Raw genomic sequence first — 12,938 nt, 5'->3', positions numbered from 1 at the left:
AATTTGGATCCTTATAGAATTTCTTGGAGTTGTCTTAACACTGAATCTTACTCATCTCAAGGCTCAGCTTAAACCCCTTCTCCTTCACAAAACCCTCCCTTACCCCAGAATTAAATGCAAACATACTTTGACTTTAGCCTACACGCATTTGAAGTCAGTCATTTACTTGCAGTCAAATGATGCCAACATACAGCACTCCTCAGCCCCTCTCCAACAAAGTGACTTCTTTATCCTCTCACCTCCCGTAGCAATTTATCTCTTCCTCTCCTGTGACACACATTACTATCTATCTTGTGTTGTGCTGATTTATATCCAGGCCTTATCTCCATAAGACAGCAATTCATCTTTATACACTCAGACTTACACAGAATAGGTATTCAATACATGATTTTCACCTAAGTGAGATAGAGAGACTCGTTTTTGGCCCATGGTTTGGATTTTATGTATTTGCCTAATAATTTCTGCAGGAAGCCCTTGTCAGAAATGGAGAGGAGAAAGAATTTCTGGGCCCTGGGACCTATGAAGAGAAAACAACAACGAAACATATATGGAATACATAGGGATTTAATATAACATGATCTAAAAATTATCAGAAGCTGCCCCACAACCTGAATTTTTACCCCTGTTAGCACATCATGCTAAGGTAGTAGCTAGGGAGGTAGGAAAGGCCACTTTCTAGAAAATTGGTGCATTTTTTATTGTTTGATTAGATAACAGGTGAGAATAAAAGTATGAAGCATGTGATTAATAGGCTATTCGCATGATACCCATAAATGCAACACCATGGTGACAAAGGTAGAAAAGCAATCAATGGCCGATGCTTTATAAAGTAAATACTGCCTTACCAAATAATGGTGCAGACCCTGTGTTTTCTCTAATGCCCTTTCTCCTCAAGGTTATGACCCACCTGCACATTTCTGGTAATGGTACTCCAAATTCCAGCATTTTACACACATATCTTTGAGTTAAAGTTTTTCATTTCTAAGGAGACTGACATAAATTGTAAAATCCTCTTAAAGTGTTAACTTTCCAAGGATAAGGCATGAATATATGAGTATAATCATATATATATATATTTTTTTTTTAAAGCTCTCCACTAGGAAATTTAGAACTGGCCCCAATACTACTTGTCAGTGTGTCTCCAGTAAGTTCTGTGTGTCTGTTTGATTATGTGCAAACACAGCAACGTATACACAATCGCACACAGACCCATGTATGTACCTACATGTGCATATATATACATCTACTTATACAAATTTAACATATGTAATGAAAAGCCTACAGAGTACTATTTCTTTTCACAGAAAATTAGAATGTATTAAGCAACTCATAAGAACAACTGATTCATACTTTCTGTTTTACATATGAAAAAATCACGACCCAAAGTGGTGATACCATTTCCTTGGGAAAAAAAAAAAAAAGATATTCATTCTATTTTCTCCTAGTGTAATTTTCCTACGGAGAATCAACCACTTTCCCAGTTCTAAATCATTATGTTCAGGAGAGATCACTCCCATTCTTAACTCTAAGGATGAGCCGGTAGCCAAGGAACAGAAATACACAGCATGTAGCCCTGGAACAGCATAGAATACGTCAGCCACAAACAGCCATAACAACTATAGGGGTGATTACTGAGTGATCTCTTTCCTGACAAGAAGCAAGAAAACTCAGCTATTTCATCCTCAGTGGCTGTAGTGATTAGTTTCAGAATGGTCACAAGGGACAAGTCAAGCCAATGTGCAGAACTAAGGTCTTTGGAGGACTTATTAAAGAAAGGAGATGTCTCCTTCCTTGGAGGCTTGTTGAGCTATAAGAGACAGAGAGAGAAATCCTAAATTCATTGGGGGCTCCCACGTAGAATCAGAGAATCACACCAAAGGAGAGGAAAGAAGAGCTAAAGAGATGGTGAAATAAGTTTCTTGTCATAATTCTTGGGACATTGATCCAGCTATACTTGGAGCCAGCCAGAATCAGCCTTAGATATGTGAACTAAACCTCCTCTTTTTGCCAAAGCCGGTGTGATTGGGTTTCTGTTTCTTGAAAACAAGTCAGTCTTGAATAATAACGAAGTTTATCTAGGAAAAAAGTGACAGGCCAAGATTCAAATCCAACAATGTCCTCTGACTTAAAATTTAAGTATCTTTTCCATCGCATCGGTGGTCTTATTTGCAGGGAAGAATGAGACTTAGGTCATGGAATAACTTAGAATAACTTTTCCAACAGGTACATTTGCCCTCAATAGTCACCTGCCCCCAGGGAAACCAGAATGAAGAGAGGCTGAAGGTTGACAGTAAAAGGGAAATAAAGTTGAGAATATAAGCAAATTTATTTCAAGAAAGCTTTCTTGAGTGATTGATTCATTCCTAGCTCTAAAACAACTTTACAGTCTTATACTGCTTTGTTACACTGAGTGCCAAGAACTCAATTATGGTGTAGAAGTGAGATTCCAATTTAAAGCAGTGCCTTACACTTTATGAAACAAATAACTGGTTTCTGAGCTAGTAACAATGAACAATAAAGTAGAAAAATTTTCTTCTCTAAAGTAAATGATTGACTTCACTGGCTCCCTAGAATAAAATTACTTCTTAGAAGTACAGGAAGTAAGTGCATAGCAATTATGCTTTTGAAGAGGGGAATTCACGAATGACTACTGGGGGGCCACTGTGTCTTCTTACAAGCAGAAATGATAATATCCTCAAAGATGTAGAAAAAACAAAGTACCCAGTCTGTCAGCTTCTGTACAAATGTCATGTTCTTTGGAATGTTTACATAATTTTGTATGAATTGTAGTAACACAGGCTATCTTGTTAATAAGTACCAGGCATAATAAAGAGAATACAATTGTTTTGAATATCACCTAGAAAAGGAAATGGGGTTTCAAGGATGGTTTTAGATCAAAAGGCTCAGGCAAACCTCTAAGTATGTCTGTGCTTAAAGCAACATGGAAAATAGACTAGTTCTGAACACTTAGCAGTGCCTGACTAGAACACCAAATTGGAAAGAACTATGAAGCTCATCTGGATCCAATGAGAAAGAATATCACAATTGACTATCGATGACTGTCATGGTCATGGAAATGGAAAATGGTAGCTTGAATATACTGTACATATCTTCTCTGACTTAAACCACCCATGACTAATAAAGGACTGCAGTTTTAGCTTTCAACTCATGTGACCTCTTGTAAGTATTCTGAAATAATCATATTGACATTTGGCCATTATTTTAAAATAAAAAACAATTAAGTGGCTTATTTGGAGTGAGAACCTTTCAGCTGTGAAGCCTGTGTCTGTCAACTATACCTCTGCTGATCCTTTCAGGGAGACTTCGTCTCCATCTAATACAAGTGAATGGGCTGGATGGTAACTGATAATGTTCATTCTCAGGGAGACACTGTTGCATTCTGGGAAAAGCTAAGTTATGTTGACTTAAGATCTCTAATAGCAATCTTACCTCTTTCAAGTATTGACTATGCATCCTCATGCTAACCATTTGACCTTTTTGGGCTTTAGGGTCCTTAGCTACACTATACAGAGACTTATTAGCTGTCATAATGCTCCATTGAAACAATGCACACAAAGGTGCTTTGGAAATTGAGAAGTACTATAAAAATATGAGTTATTATGAGGCAAAAAAATATCTGCAGGCTTCCTATTTAAAATTGAGAGATCTTTTGCAATTATAGGTCCCAATGGGTTTACCCATTTTACTTAGGATTACATGAACTCAATTCTACTATGCAGGGTGATAACAACTCAGTTAAGTGTTATATATTGATTGACTCACCTGATACCATCAAGCTTTTTACCCTGTTGATTATTATTCCAGTCACCATACAGGTCAGTTACAGCTCTTTTTATTAACTCTCCTCCCACTTGAAGAATGCTATTATTTTAGACAGAATAGAATAAAGGTGTTAATGTAGCCATTTTTTAACTCATAAAGCTGATATTTTCTTTATTCCAGCCTAGGCTTCCCGTGTTGACTCTATATTTGACCTATGAACCCAGATTCTGAACTTGTGAAACCTCTAGTTATGCTCACTTTTTACTATTCAAGTGGCTTTAATGGGCTCTATTCTTGTGTCTAAATCAGTATTTTGGTGGCCATCATTCTATGACCTGCACATTGTTTTCCCTAAACACTTCTGTTCTGATTTTATAATTCTTTCTCTAAGTCATATATTTTTCTTATTTTTAAAAATCTACAAAAATGATAAAAACTTTACAAGTATTACCTCATGTAATCATCATAGCACACTTATCAGGTTTATAGATGGGAACATGAATACCCATGAAGGCTAATAAAACTTGCCAAGGTCACAGAGGTAGTACATAACGGAGATGAAATAGAAATCCAGGTTTACATGATGCAAAAGCCTGCAATCCTTCCAGAGTACCATGCTGCTTTTAAATCCTCATCCATATTGGAATTATCTTCGTTATCTTTACCTCTGATCAAGAATATGCTAGAATGGCCTATAACAAAATGTGTTCATCTGAGAAACAGATATACCATTATTGCAAGCACAATTTAAGTACTAGCCAACATTGCTGAAGTTGATGATTGGCTTGTGTCTTTATCTATAATAGCTATAGACTTTAAACAGCAACAATAAGACAATGAAATATAGATCAGCATTACTGGTTACTAATTAGCACAAGAATTAGAGAATATTAAATATCTCCATTTTGCTAGTTTAGAAGTGAAGATGCAGGTCAAAACCTTATCATTCTCATGGATTATGCCAGTTTAGAACAGAGATATTCAGCTTTTTCCCAAGACCCTGGGCTCCCAGAAGATTACTGGGTTTAGAATTATAGAACTCAGAATAGGTTGAATCTTCATGTGTGTTTTCCTACCTAATCATTTGAGTGAAAGTGAAACTGAGATCAGAAAGGTCAAGTGAGGCTGGGCACGGCAGCTCACGCCTGTAATCCCACCATTAATCTATGGACAAATGGCTGAGGGAGGCAGATCACCTGAGGTCAGGAGTTCGAGACCAGCCTAGCCAACATAGTGAAACCCCAAAATACAAAATTTAGCTGGGTGTGGTGGCACGTGCCTGTAATATCAGCTACTTGGGAGGCTGAGACAGGAGAATCGCTTGAACCCAGGAGGTGGAGGTTGCAGTGAGCCGAGATTGCACTACTGCACTCCAGCCTGGGTGACACAGCAAGACTCCATCTCAAAAAAAAAAAAAAAAAAAAAAAAAAAAGAAAGGTCAAGTGATTTACTACAATCACTGCAGCTAATACTACTCCGAGTGTCAGAATTGCAGTAGAATATAAATCAGCATTTATGACTTCCTTCATCAGTCTGGCTACAAATAACCCCAGCTCAACTAAATTGTATGCTTATTTTATACATTTTGTTACATTCTGGTTTCTTATGTAGTGCAGTCTAATAGCAGGTAGTATGCAAACTGGCAGTCCTTGGTCATATTTTGAGTAGCACCGACTGCAGCTAAGTAGTTTACAAGACCAGAATTGGGAATTAGTTTCCAGATATCCAAACCTATGCTCTTTCAACTGAACTAGCATTTCCTACAATACTCCATGAAACAATATTCCCATCAAGATGTTAATAGGTGTTCTACATATTTTTAAGTCTGAAAAACATTGGTCAAATGTAAATTTTTTTCCTTTTTTTTACTGAATTTCTTGGTGGTTTTATGATGTTAATGTGCTCTGTGACACTCAGAATGGAAGAGACTGTGTATTACTTTTAAAACCTTATTGTACAAATACTTATTAACAAAATTAATCCAAGTGATTCAAGGAATACAGTTTGCAAAACTGTGTCCTGTATAGTGGGATGTTATGCAAGTGAAGATCTTACTGGTAGTTTAAGGTACAACACAAATGTATTTCCCCCTCACATTTAGACGAGATCGATCTGATAGCCCCTGAGTTAGTACACAGCTTGGTGTCACATTTAGAAAAACCACTATTCTAATGTTCAAATTTAAATTAGGGAGTCCTTTGAGTCTGTATCAGGCTTCCTTGTAGTTAAATTCCAGGAAATACTATATTGGTCTATTTTCTGTTGCCTATAATGCAATTCCTAAACATGGGTGATTTAATAAGGAAAATAAATTTATTTCTTAGACTTAGGGGGCTGAGAAGTCTAGGTTGAGAGGCCACATCTGATGAAGGTCTCCATGCTGGTGGGGGCTTTCTGCAGAGTTCTGAGGTGGTACAGGATATTGCATGGTAAGGGGGCCAAGTGTGCTAACATGCTAGCTCAAGCCTCTCTTCCTCCTCTTATAAAGGGCCAGTTCCCCTCCCGTGATCATCCATTAGTCTATGGACAAATTAATCCATTCATGAGGGCAGACCCCTTATGTTTCAATCACCCCTGAAAGGCCCCACCTCTTAATATTGCCTCATTGAGGATTAAGTTTCAACATAACTTTTGGAGGGGACATCTAAACCATAGCAGGTATATTTCAGAACTCCTATCAATTTAAGATTTTCTCTGTATCCATCTGTTGCATCTAAACCCCATTTAACATAGTAAAGCAACTGACTGTAATTCAAAACTGCAAAACTCTCTTCAACCCATCCCAAGCTGACTTCTCTTTCTCATTTCACTCACCTTGGTATTTTCTCCCCTTTTAAGAGACATCTTTGCTCATTCCAAACTAAATCTATCCAGCCTATCTGTGCTCACTTCCATTAGCTGTCTTACCCACAGTCCTGCTTTTACAATGAAGCTCAGAAACAGCATGGCAGGCACAATTCCCCTTGGCAAGCAGTAAAGGAAGAAAAGCTGTGAACACTCATACACTAACAATTGTTTTCTCCAACATATACTTTTCATTAATCATGCAAAGGCTTAATCTAGTCTCTCTTTCATATTTATAATTCACACGCATTTTCAATCTATTGTATGTGTTGGAGAAAACAATTAGTCATGTATTAGTGTTTACACCTTTCTGCCTCCACCACCTGCAATCTATTAAACTTCAATTACTGTGACCTGGTAGAGGACATGAACTTCCATGAATTGTTCTAGGTTGATAACTTATAACTTATCCTGCCTGGAATTCTCTGATGACAAGGAAGCTGATTTTACTGTCTGAGGTCCACTATGTAACTCACATTTTGGACTAAATACTATATACTCTCCAGGCAGGTTTCCACTCCACTCTAACTTTTATCTTGAAAAAAGATCTTAAACAACAAGGATCACTATAACACACTAGAGTTCATGCTATCCCAGAAGCAAGACAAAAATGTCAGCAAAAAACAAATAAAAGATCTAGCATAGTCTCTTTGAATAATAATATGCTGGATTGATACTTCCTGTTTACTTTTAAAACCCCTTATTATCAGAACTGGACTGGGAAAGAAAATGCAGGTTCTTATACCATCCATCCCATCCCTCAACCAAATGATCTTGAATACATCCCTTAAAATTTATAATTCTCAGTTTCTTCATCCATAAAATGAGTCAGTCAAACTAAAGTCCCTCTTGGCTCTAAAGTAATGTGATTTTATAGTATGCCTCAATGTCTGTTAGGTACTTTGAGCAGTGGTTAAATGATCAGGCTCTGGGTTTGAATCTCAGCTTTGCCATTTACTGCTTGTATGACCTTGAACAAATTAATTATTCTCTCTGGGTCTCACTTCCCTAATCTATATATTGAAATTACAATAACCTACCCTGAAAATTTTGGAGAAGACTAAAGTAATGCATTTAAAGTACTTCAAACTTAGTTCCTAGACCCTAGTTACAGATCAGTACGTAGAAATTATCATCAACACCATTATAGGTTTTTTAAGTTTTATGCCACACCCATTAAATGTCTGGCACAGTGTTCAGTGAACAGGTGCTGATCTGGGTATATCTCAGGCCTATGTTCACTTCACTTCCAGATAAATTCCTTAAATAATACAAACTATTGTCTTTTAATCACTAACCTTATTTTGACTTCTTATGCCTACTGCTACACAGAAACTTATTTATTCAAAGACTTAATGTAGTTCTTAAGAGCTAGACACTTTTCTAAACACTGTAAAAATATAAACTCAATCTTTCCATAACCCTATGAGTTGAATATATTATCATCTCACTTTCTCAATGAGGAGTTTGAGTTGGTAACATGCCCCAAAGTATGTTCCAACAACTAGTATGTGCCACAGCTGGGATTTGGACTCAGGTGGCCTGTCTGTAGAATCTGTGTTTGTGCCACCAGGTCACACTGCCAGCCTTACATGCTACCCTTCTCGGACTTATCCCATCTTGAATGGTTAACTGGTCTCTTCCCATTCTTCTGAAAAGTCCAGGCTATTTCACTCATTTACACTGCTATACATTTAACTCTGCCATCCTTCCCACCCCTTTCTAACCCATCAAGTGGCCTCTTCCAGGTTCAACACTCTACAGACCCAAATCTAAGACACCCATCAAGACTTCTTGCAATTTTCTCCCTTTTGATGTTGTCAGCTTTTTCTTCCACTCGCTCTGATTTCTCCTGTCTTGGTCTATTTCACTTGCAGGCAAAAGGAATGGGTAACATGTAATTTTTTGCACATGACTCCTCCTGCACATCCCACTAAACTGTAATTACCAAGATACTGGTATTATTGTACCTCTGTAGGATTCTTTCATATTTTGTTCTCATGGTTGGTGGTCTGTCTCAAGACAGCCCTAGAAATTCCCTTATAAGCTAAAACATTAGGATGTATAGCATTTATTTGATCCCATTTTTTCCTCAAAGCAAATCTGGCAACAGATACAATAGTCTTATTTGGCATAAGCTAGCCTAGGGTGACATCTGGTGGCTATATTCTTAAAAGGTTTACAAACATTCACTAAAAGGGTAAGGTTTGTACCTTAAGGAAAAGTTCATTATCTATCAAAGCATGTGTCAGAACTGAGCTACCCACCAAGAGGGCAGGAAAAATCTGGTGAGATCTACACTTAGTCCTGAAGGACGGAGCACCTTTCCTCAGAAGGAGAAACCACAGAAACTGAGGACAACTACACAGAAGTTGAAGTTCTGTGTCCCAGTCCTGACTATTCCTAGAGAATAGACAGGCCTCTGTTTCTCTCTGGGCTTCGGTAATGATGGAAATAAACTCAGCCTCTAAGTTCTTTCCTCTCTAATAAAACAGAATATAATCTACAAATAAATACCTACGATTTCTCTCACATATCTAGTGCCAAGTAAAGTTGTTAGTTACGATTTCTCATTTAAACATCACCTGTCTTATACAAGTACATCATAGAATTAGCCAAAATTAAGAGGCTAAAATCTCTCTCATACCAGTAATAACAATAGTACCATTCATGAGAGTAATAATAACAGCTAACACTGATATATAAGTTTTCTTGTATGTATAACCTCATACTGTTAGACACAGCTGAGGAGCCTTCAGCAGCAGACAGTCCTAGATGGCATCTTATGACTCAGGATGGCTCTGTGGAAGAGGTTGGGTTTGCACAAAAGCCTCATAGGGCTGGCCTTCATAGCTGGAGAGCATCAACATGAGATTACAACCCTGCCTGTCCTATAAGACTTTAATGCCTCTTCCCTTTTCTCACAGCCCTAACCTATAGTCATGCAGGAGGCAGAGCAGTCCTGTAAGGACAAGTGAGCAGATGTCCAAGCTGTCCGACCCTCCCTCACTTTCTCCATTGGTAACCAAGCCTGGATCTGGCTCAACAGAAAGGGGTAGAGGCAAAAACTGGAAGAAATCTTGAAGCTGATATTAGACTGGATGCCTGAAAAAGGAGACTGTTTATTACTACTACAAGTGACATCAAAAGCTATGGAATATACTCAAGGTAGTATCAGGGTTACAGAAAGGCGGTTTGACACAGTACAGAGTAACAGCAACAGTGAAAGAATAAAGTTGTTTTCTGTTGGAGGTTTACTTAATCTGCCTCATTCAATAACCATACTTACTATTATGAACTGAATAGAATTGCCCATTTTGAATGATAGGTAAGCAGAAGAAATAACCCAGTACAGAACCTCTAAAAGAATGAAAGAGATATGGAATATGAGATAGCAAAGAAAATAATATATTCCAACTGCTTTTCCCTGTTAAGGAAATTAAAGAAAATAATGAAGCTATAAAACATGAAATAAATCCACAACACACAATAAAAAGAAAAGTAATAGTACAGGAATACTGGTATTGCATATGTAGCAGGAACAGCCGCCGACAAAACCCCTCAGACACCGAGTTGAAGAAGGAATGGGTTTATTCAGCCGGGAGCATCAGCAAGACGCCTGTCTCAAGAGCTGAGCGCCCCGAGTGAGCAATTCCTGTCCCTTTTAAGGGCTCACAACTCTAAGGGGTTCCGCCTGAGAGGTTGTGATCGATTGAGCAAGCAAGGGGTACATGACTGGGGGCTGCATGCATGGGTAATCAGATCAGAACAGAACAGGATAGTGATTTTTACAATACTTTTCCACACAACGTCTGGAATCTACAGATAACATAACCAATTAGGTCAGGAGTCAGTCTTTAACTACCAGGCCCAGGGTGTGGTGCCAGGCTGTCTGCCTGTGGATTTCATTTCTGCCTTTTAGTTTTTACTTCTTTCTTTGGAGGCAGAAATTGGGCATAAGACAATATGAGGGGTGGTCTCCTCCCTTACATATACTCTCTAAAAGGATGAGGAGTTAAAGCAGAAATGGCATTTATGACAAATAAATAACAAGTGAGTGATGTTGCAGGCAGGCTTGAAAAATATCATATATAATGTTGAAGTCAAAAAAGACTAAAATAAAGATGATTAGAGAAAAATGTAACTATGTAGAGGGGAACAGATAATACAGGACCATTACATGTACAATTTCTCCCCCGAAAAAGGAGAAAAACTAATTGCAATAGAAAAAAATATTCAAATAGGTATTGGAAGAAAATAATTTAGAAGTGAAGGCAAGAGTTTATCTGAAGGTCCAACAGGTTTCTCATTTTCCAGGAAATTTAAAGAATGTCTGAAATCACAATTCTGCTTAAGTGGTTAGACTTTAACAATAAAAGTATGTTGCATTTGAGTCCCACTAGAATTGTATTTAAAAAAAAAAAAAAAGAAAGAAAGAAAGAGAAGGAAAAGAAAGTATCTTAAAAGCATAAGGTACAGAAGTGGTTAGTGAAACAGGAAGAAAAGAGATATCAGGCCCTGACTTCTGGGACAGTTTGGATGCAAATCGCTGAGTTATGCCTACTTAGTTTTAACAGGGAATTGCATATTTGTAAAACATTGCACGCAATAAATGGAGAAAACACATTTACCCTGTACTTCTCCCCTAAACTCCAAACTCATTCCAGAGCCTACTCTTTATCACCCAGTTAGCTAATAGACAACCCAAAAACAAAATCTGCGAAACCAAACTCCCCGTCTTCCCCTGACAATTAGGTCACAGTTTCTCCACATTGAAGTTAACAAAAATGCATTTTCTCTTTACTCAAATGCAAAAACCCAGCAGAGTCATCTTTAACATTTCGTTCTCTCTACTACTCCATACATCTAGACTATGTAGAAATCCCACTGGCTCCACTTTGAAAATACAGCCTGAATTGGACATTTCTTACCACCCTTTTCCACATCACTACTTTTCCTCATCACCCTTTTCCACATCACTACTATTTGTAACCAGGATTATTAAACCAGCGTCCTAGTTGTGTCTGCTTTCATCCTTGCCCCTAGTTGTTTATTCTTAGGGAGATCCTGTGTTTCATCCTCCAACTTGGGACATTTTGAAAGTGAAAGGGGCTAGGACAATAGGCATAAGCTAGGATTGCCCTGCACAAGGCAGGGCGTATGGTCCTTCTACTTAATCTCAATACAGAAGCCAGGAGTGTTTTGTTTTGTTTTGTTTTAGAGATGGAGTCTCACTCTGTTATCTAGGCTATAATGCAGTGACACAATCTTGGCTCACTGCAGCCTCCCGAGTTTAAGTGATTTTCCTGCCTCAGCCTCCCCAGTAGCTGAGATTACAGGCATGCATCATCACATCTGGCTAATTTTTGTATTTTTAATAGAGACTGAGTTTCACCATGTTGGCCAGGCTGGTCTCAAACTCCTGACCTCAAGTGATCCTCCCCCTTCACCTCTCAAAGTGCTGGGATTACAGGCATGAGCCACCGTGCCCATTCAGCCAGGAGATCTTTTTAAAACAAGAGTCCTGCCACTCCTTCTCAAAGGCTTCTCACCTCCTTGGCTTAAAAGCCAATGTCCTTCCAATGACCTGCAAAGCTCTCCATGATCTGGCTGCCTGACATCTCTGACCACACCTGTCTCTTTCCTCTCTCCCTTTACTCCAGCCCCAAGTCCTCCTTTTACTGAAAACTGCCAGGCATCTCCTGCTTCCAAGACTTTGACTTGAGGCTCCTCCTGGAAATGCTTTCCTCTCCCCCATTGCCTCTGTGTGACTTACTCTTTCATTCCTAGCAGGCTTTGCTCAAATGTCACCTCATTAGAAAGTCTTCCCTGACAATCCTGTTTAAAATTGCAGTCTCCTCCCCCAGCTCCCATGTCTTTTATTTATAGCACTTATAACCTGCCCATACTTCCATATCGCTTACTTACCACATTTTACTGTTTGTCACCTCTCATCACTGCCCCACTTGAATGCGAGTTCCATGAAGGCACATTTGTTTTTCCTGCTCCTTTTCTCTAACCTAGTCCTTATGATACAACAGTGAATGGAAATGAATGAAAACCAACCCAAAGAGAATAAGCAAGTCCTATTTGTTCAGAGTTTGCTGTAGCAAGGGAGCCAGAGTTTTAACAGAGACTCAAAGGCAGGCAGGGCAGTGGAGAAGCTTTAGAGTGGATACACGGGAAGACTTCAGGTATGCCCTGACTGTAGGCTGGTGGTTTGGGGAGGCTGTAGGTCATTTACCAAATTTGGGGTATCATATGTGATCAGTTAGGGATATATATTTGGCTTTCTCTGATCCAAAGTTGGT

Source organism: Macaca mulatta, chromosome 6, assembly GCF_049350105.2.
Source record: "Macaca mulatta isolate MMU2019108-1 chromosome 6, T2T-MMU8v2.0, whole genome shotgun sequence".
Lineage (NCBI taxonomy): Eukaryota > Metazoa > Chordata > Mammalia > Primates > Cercopithecidae > Macaca > Macaca mulatta.
Note: the sequence above shows the minus strand (reverse complement) of the source record.